General features: G+C 42.5%; 1 protein-coding gene across 2 annotated transcripts in view; it reads left to right on the top strand.

Annotated features, from left to right (window-relative positions):
- Positions 1-4,126: 4,126 nt before the first annotated feature.
- MICAL3 (microtubule associated monooxygenase, calponin and LIM domain containing 3) overlaps positions 4,127-7,568 on the top strand; it is a 140,372-nt gene continuing 136,930 nt past the window's right edge. The window contains exon 1 of one of the 2 annotated variants that reach the window (XM_048934196.1): positions 4,127-6,675. The gene's annotated coding sequence lies outside the window, so the exon portion shown is untranslated. The remainder of the gene's footprint in view (positions 6,676-7,568) is intronic. The other variant, XM_048934197.1, reaches the window with a different exon arrangement.

Here is a 7,568-nt window from a genome sequence, read left to right as displayed (position 1 = left end):
ATAAGGGAAATTTCGATTAGATATTGGGAGGAAATTGTTACTCTGAGGGTGGTGAGGCCCTGGCGCAGGCTGCCCAAAGAAGCTGTGGGTGCCCATTTCTGGCGGCATTCAAAGTCAGGCTAGATGGGGCCCTGTCAGGAACAGTTAGCATACAGGAGAATATCTCAGGCAGTAAGGCTTTTAGATGGAAGACAACAACGGTGGTAAATTCTTTACTGAGCATTATGCATTTGTGCAGACTTGGATAACTTAGAAATGTGCTTTGTGCACATTTGTGCAAATTGTGCATGATGCTTTCTCACAGTCAGTATCTGCTGGCAAATTCAGCTTAGTACTTTGGTTCCAGGCTCTCAAGAAAGCAAGGAATTTCAGAACCATGATATTTAAAAAATAAAAATAATTAAAAAAAAAAAAAAAAAAAATAGGAGTAGTTAAGAAAGACTGACTGAGCCTGGTAGGTTTAAGACCTGTAGGAGAGACTTGACCTGGCAGGGAAATGCCAGCTCCATGCTAACCAGTCTCTTGGTTGTTCCTTTCCTTGTTGGTGTCACAATAGTGGTGGATCTTGAAGGGAAGACTCTGAAATGAGCTGGAAATTGAAGTGTTGTCAGATGAACGAGTCTGCTGGAGTTGAGGATGAACTGCCTTAAAATGCTGTGTTAATGATTGCAATTCAGGAAGCAAGAGTGGGCAGCTGTCTTAGCTTAAGCTGATTTGACTTTTTTTAAAACTAGAGTTGTGTTTCACTTGCTACAGTGGTAATTGCAAGTTTTCTGGTTTAATTTGTATGACTTAACTGGGTCCTTTGACATGTGACAAGAGAATGGAACGGCCTTCAGGCTGTTTACAAAGTCATATCGTTTGGCTGTATTTGGAATAATTTCTTCACAGCAGTATGGACTTGAGGTTTTTCAGTGCTGTGAATAAAATGCTAGGCAATACAGTGCAATCATCACCTGCAATGTTAATGGTTACACTGCATCATCTTGCTGGGACTTGCTGCTTGCTTCTTTGTGGAGGCAATATCATTGAGTATCCCTGGTGCTAGGGAACCTGAGAGCAGGTGATCCTGTTGGCAAATGCAATAACGACTTAAAATATGTAATATTTAAAATGTATTTCCTATCAGTTATGTCACTTCTCTGCCCCTGTTTCCCCAAGTAGAATGCACTTTCCACTTGGAGTAGCTCCTGTCATGCAAAATACAACTTTCTTCTGATAAATGGGAGTTCATGGTGAGTTATGCATAGTGAAGGTGTGCAGGCTCAGTGGAATTTGTTATGGCAGTAAAATCTTTAGGTGGCAAGGTCATGGCCAGGGAATTAACCTGCATTCAGCAGTCCTTTCTGTGGAAAGGTGTGCTCGGTGAACATTTGACTTTTATAAGCTGGCAATATTCAGCTCTCCTTTCTGTGAAGGTCTTAAAAATGGTGGTAATATGCACCCTAGCCAATCCCTTCAGCTCTGCGTTCAAGAGGGCTTTTCTCTGGGAGTAGAATGGGGAGGCAGGGGTGCAAGCTGACCAGGCCTTCAATAAACATGTTTTAATTTGTGACAATTTATTAGAGCACTGAAACTGAGCAGTGGTCTGTTGCCTGAGTGTATTCTCACCTGTGAGATGTGGTTGTGGCAGCTTAGAGTGGTGATGGGACGTTGGTGAGGGACATGAGCTTACTGCATGAGCAGAGCCCTGGTAGTAAGGAGTTAAAATTTGGAAAGGAATGAACTGAGGTCAGCAGCACAATCAGCCTGTTCAGTAAATAATTTTCTTTGTATACTTACTCCATTCTTTCACTCATTATTTGCTCCACTTATTCTTTTCCCTTCCTACACACACACACATGCGTGCAGTCACACAGTTTCTCTGGCTTTATTATTCTCTCTCGCCCTAGTTATTGCCTTTCAGCGGCCACTTGTCACTGTGACCCTCCCTTTGCCCAAGGCGCTGTAGATGATAGGTTTCCTGTGCAGGAACCACCCTCGAGCTGGGATGGACACCTCTGCTCAGCTTTGGACATTCCGGACTGCTTTCTGGCTGCTCTTGTGAGTCTGCTTGCACTGAGCACTGCAGTAGTTACACAGAATGCAGCACACAGGAGGGAGAGAGCTGTGCAGCCAAACACAGAGGAATTAGGAGCTCTTTCCCATCTCTTCTTCCCCTGTGGTGGCAGGCTGTGAGCTCTTGGGTGAGTGAGCATCTGATACGTGGCATGCTTTGTTCCAAAATTCAGGGGGATGTCTGTTAAATCACCATGCTGTTACTGAGAATTTGGGTGAATATGGGACGAAGCTTTGGTTAACGGCAGAGTCTGCAAAATACAGCAGGCTTTCGTGCTGGTGCCTGGATGCAATGCTATGAAAAGAGAAAGCTTCAGAGAGTCTCGTATCTGAGGATCCACAGAAACCGACAGGAGGGAGAGTAGGATTTTGGAGGGTGAGTGACCTTGAGTGTCCGTTCCAGTGAAACAATGTAGGTGTGACTTGTGTTTAGGAAAATATTTTCTGGGAGGCCCTTTGTTTGGGTGGGGACAGTTTAAGTGTTCTGTATCTCTGTGGAGATCCATTTTGATTTTTCAGTGAAAGTGTAATAGCTGCATCTTGTCGCCTCTTTGTGTGGTATTATAAATGTTGCTGTCCTCAGGCTTCTGAAAGATGTGCCAGATCTCTTGTGGGTATTGAATTGGCTTAAGGCCTCATGAGCAAGAAGAAATAAATGTATAGCAGGCATACTGGAGCAATTGCATGGCAACTATCAAGATGGCAGCCTGTGAATAATCAGGCATAAGTTTTGGGCAGGAGAGGGTCTTCGAGTCTGCGCAGCTTAGCGACCTACAGCCTAATAGTTCTTGCCTGCTGTTGGAGCCTCTGTGCTGCCTTCCTTTAGGGCATTGTTTCTTCCTTCAGTCTTCTGAGATTTTTATGCTTTCCATTGTGTTTTCTTAAATAAAAAAGCAACTCTAGAAGCAAACAAACAAAATTCCTCTCTTGCTTGACTTGTGCTTTTCACTTAAAAATGGTTTTTCTTTCCAGCGTTATTAAAACCAGGACTTTTCTCAGCTAGACTGCAGCTGCAGAGCCAGTGGGGGAAAATGAGTATAGTGCTTCATTTGAGTATTCTTTTGGGTTTGTTTTTTTTTTTACCTCTCTTGAATTAAATGTTGATAACAGCAAAGCTACAAATCTGACCATACTAAAGGGAGACAGGAGTTGGTTGTTTTCTTAACAGGCTTTATATACAGCTTTCCTATAGCTACATTGTTTAGTGAAGCGGGTTACTTTTTGGTAAATGGATGGGCCTTGAGACCTCAGGTCCTTCACATCTGAAACAACAGAAGCAATCATCAAAGCTAAATGTCAAGGGGGAACAATTAGAAGGATGTATTTTCTAGAAGTGTCTTGGGCAGTGCTCCTGCCTCCGGCTGCTTGGTTTTTATCCTGGGGTGCTGCTTCTTTTTCTCATCTTGTTGTCACCCAGGACAGCTGTCTGGGCACGCGTGAGAAGTCTAATCAGAAAACTGATCTCAGTTGAAAAGTAGCCTTGCTGGAAGGAAAGATAGCGAACCTGGTCTGGTATACAGTGCAGTCCCACAGTGGCTGTAATGGCACTAATGGTCAGGTGGGGGTGGCTTGCTGATGGGGTTGCTGTCTCTGAGACCAAAGTTCCCTGTTAGCTGGTGTCTGTTTTCCCTCATAGATCTGTAAACTTCTCAGTTGTGCTTGTGAGCTTGGCCACTTCTGCTTGCATCAGCTGGTCTTGTAAAGAAAAATCCCCTTCTCTATGGAGGAACCCCATAAAAATACTTGTAATGACAAAATGTGTACTAGTTGTTAATTCTTAATTATTACCAAATATGTTGAGAAACCTTCTGATAACTGAAGAAATGACTACGTTTTCCTGTTAATTGGTGACTCAAAGCAGCATGGTAAAAATTGTTAGAATGCTGTAACTGGGTTTGGGATTGTTTTAGTTTATTTTTAAGAACTAATTTTTTAGATTAATGTTCAAGTACCATTTAGGTTTTACTGAGATTCTTCTAGCCAAGTAGTTCCCCTCTGATTCTTTCAAAGGGCTTTGCACTGATCCAGGAGGGCTCTCTGTCCATCAGTGTGCCCTTAGGATGATGCTTTCAAATAAAATTAAGTGGGAGTCACTGTGTGTCAGGATCTGTTTAGGAAGTGGTAGGGTGAAATTAACTTGACCAAGAAAGCCAAATGGTATCCTGAGGTGCATTAAAAAGAGTGTGGCCAGCAGGTTGAGGGAGGTGATTCTCCCCCTCTGCTGTGCCCTGGTGAGGTCACACTTAAACTACTGTGTCCAGTTCTGGGCTCCCCAGTTAAAAAGAAGAAGACAGAGATCTCCTAGAAGGAGTCCAGTGGAAGGCCAGAAAGATGATAAAAGGCCTGGAGCACCTCCTGTGTGAGGAGAGGATGAACAACCTGTGTCTGTTCAGCCTGGGGAAAAGAAGACTGAGTTGGGCTCTGATAAGTGTTTATAAATGTCTGAAGGGAGATAGGAGGCAAATGGATGAAACCAGGCTCTTGGTGGTGCTTAGCAATGAGACAAGGAGCAGTGATCTAAAACTTGACATAGGAAGCTCCATTCTAATATGTGGAAGAACTTCTTTACAGTAAGGGTGATGGAGCACTGGAACAGGTTGCCAAGTGAGGTTGTGAAGTCTTCTTTGATACTCAAAACTTACCTGGATGCCTGCCTATTGTAGGGAACCTGCTTTGGCAGGGGGGTTGGATTCACTGATCTCCCTTCTAACCCTGCCATTCTGTGGAAAACAACTTTCTGTAAAGTCTCACCACACTTGAAGAATGAAACGAGGTGATCTGTCTCACTGCCTGAAGAAACTGAGTCCTAACCTTGACACGTCCAAGTGTTACTCACATACACAAAAAGCCTCGAAGGGAAGTTTGAAAGGAAATAAATTGGAAAGGAAGGATCCATCCGTCTTTCCTGTTTCACAGAACTGCGCATGAAGCAGGGTGCAATGTGCAGGAGATATTCGCAGTTGCTTTTCTGTCGTTCTCCTGTACTTTGCTCTCTAGTTTAGATAGGCATTTGCAGCACTGCAGGATTTCTGTCTGTGACCTATTCTTATCTGGGAAAGCAGTGTTACCTTTTAAACCAGTGAGAATACTGGTGTTAGAGTGCTCTAACACCGCTCTGAAGTCCTTTCATCTTGATTGTTCCAGCCATTTTATAAAAGGGATAAAAGCCTGTGTCCTTTTGGCTTTTGAAGGGAAATGCATGAAGCGTAGGGTTGTATTGTAGATGACCTTTGTGAGCTTAGACATGGTTAGGATATGAATCCACATCACCTCCTGGGATCAGTACATTAAGAAGGAGACTTTCAGTGTCTGTGAATATACAAGTTTGAGGGCATGAAATAGCAACTTATGCAAATACTAATGAATCCTTACATCTGTTTTCACATATGCATAAGGGTATGAATTTGCAAGATAGTGTGGGTGTGAATAGATGCAGGCCTGGGAAAATTGTGATAGCTTGTAACTGTGCCACTTGGCACGTAGTGTGTATACAAACATATACTTACAAAATAGTATTCAAAGTAAAGTAATTTCTACCTTCTCTTCCCTCTGAAAAGAGTCATGAACCCTAGGTTGTTTTTTTTTTTAAAGTGTAATTTCTACTTGTGACAATCTTAAAGTCTTTCCCACTTTCTTATTTTGGTGACTTTCTGAATGGGAACCTGCACTATGTGATGCTGTCTGCATACCCGAGTACAGATGGAGAAGTGAATGGCATTGGAGTCAACCCAACAACTGTCTTCAGTGTGCTCTGTGATTTAGGATTGGAGTAACGGGTGAAGTTGGCAATTTCACTGGACTGCATGTTAGTAAAGCTACTTGTAGGGATGCATGCATTAACATTTTATTTATTCATTTTGAGTTTTGTGATTCATAGTAGTTTCGAAAAATACTTCCGAAATCAATAGCGTGTTTTGTTTGCTGCTATATCTACAGTGTTATTGAAGCCCCTCCTTGACACCTTTAGTGTTACTGAAATTTCCATTGTACTTTATGATCTCTCTGTGCTACTTTTATTCCTTTTACTTTTTTTTTTCTTGTAGCAAAGCGTGAGTGTTTGGTTCTGTAGCTTTCCTGTTGGCACAACTATCATTCTGCTGTAAATGTTGAAAGACTGCTGCTTCACGGGGGAATACAGGCACTGCGTGGATAATTTGAGAATTGGGAATACAGCCTTCTGCACTCTATGGGCCAGCCCTGAGTTATTAATTAGTTAGACCATTCTGTAATTTTGTACCATTTGATGCTCTTTCAGGAAACCAAGGAACGAGTATTTCTGTTTTTTATTAACTTTGTCATTGCAATACAAAGTATGCAATTGAGAGACGAAGATGGACTTGATTGTGATTCTTCCATCTGGTGTCCTCTTCCTGCAAGCCTCACAACTGAGGCTTTGTATGGGAACTGCGGAGTCAGGGCCTGAACCTCCGATTGATCACCTGAGGTGAGCCATGAGTCAGCCAGAGGAGCACAGGTGGAGGCAATTCACTGTGCTGCTGGAAGGGATGGAGCCTGGCTGCACCCCTCCTAGACCTATTGAAGAGCTGGCTACCAGTGGGGAAGGATCTCTTCTGGAGATCACCTCTCCTGGTGTTTTGTGGTGAGCTCAGCCAAAGGGTAAGCTCTTCCACTTATTCTCTTTTTGTTATCGTTGTCTACTTTGCCTAACTCTCTTGATTATATGGTGATTATAACATCTTGATATCTATTGATTATACAATTATATTGTGATTATAACATCTTGATATCTATTGATTATACAGGCTTTTATAAAAAAATAAAATAAAAATGCTACCTCTATGCATGTTTAGTCCATGAACTTTCTATAAATTGTCTAGTCTCCTCAGCTGACACAGGGAGCCATACTGAAATATGGAGTATAGTTGTCCTTGTACAATACTGCTTCTGGCAGCACTCACACATTCTGGTTTCATAAGGTGTCGGATAACAGATGGAAGGGGGAATAAAACAGCCAAACCTGGAGGCAGGGAAAATCAGTGCACGAGCCATTCTCATACAGTAGAAACTAGTGAATTAATAGGCAGTCAGATGCTGAATTGGTCTGACTTGGAGTCGATAGTTGAGAATCAATGCATGCTCTTCCATTTTCTAAGGCAGTGCATGATCCTGTTGCTGTTGCATTGTTTGCCTCTGGAGTAAGGCAGTGTGCTACATCTAGTTGTGATCCTTGATGGATGGATTTCCTGTCTTGAAATCACTGTGCCTTAGGACATACTTTTTTTAATATTGCTCAGTACAATGGAGGTGTTTTTTTTTGTTTTTTTTTTTTTTTTCCTTCTGGTCACACTGAGTTACTTGCTTGCAAATTAAATTATGGAGGTGATTTCCATAAACAGCTAGGTAGCATCTCGGAAACCTTTCTGTTTGTGTGTTTAAGGTCAGCCAGCAGAGAAGAGACAGCTCAGTTTGGCAGGAGTAATGTAGAGCAGGAGCTCTTGCTGCTCCTGCCTGGCCCTTTAATAGGGATGAAGCATAAGATTAATAGGGAA

The sequence above is a fragment of the Lagopus muta genome, chromosome 1 (genome assembly GCF_023343835.1).
Source record: "Lagopus muta isolate bLagMut1 chromosome 1, bLagMut1 primary, whole genome shotgun sequence".
Classification (NCBI taxonomy): domain Eukaryota; kingdom Metazoa; phylum Chordata; class Aves; order Galliformes; family Phasianidae; genus Lagopus; species Lagopus muta.
The sequence above is the reverse complement of the archived record's forward strand: the minus strand, read 5'-3'. Positions and strand labels throughout refer to the sequence as shown.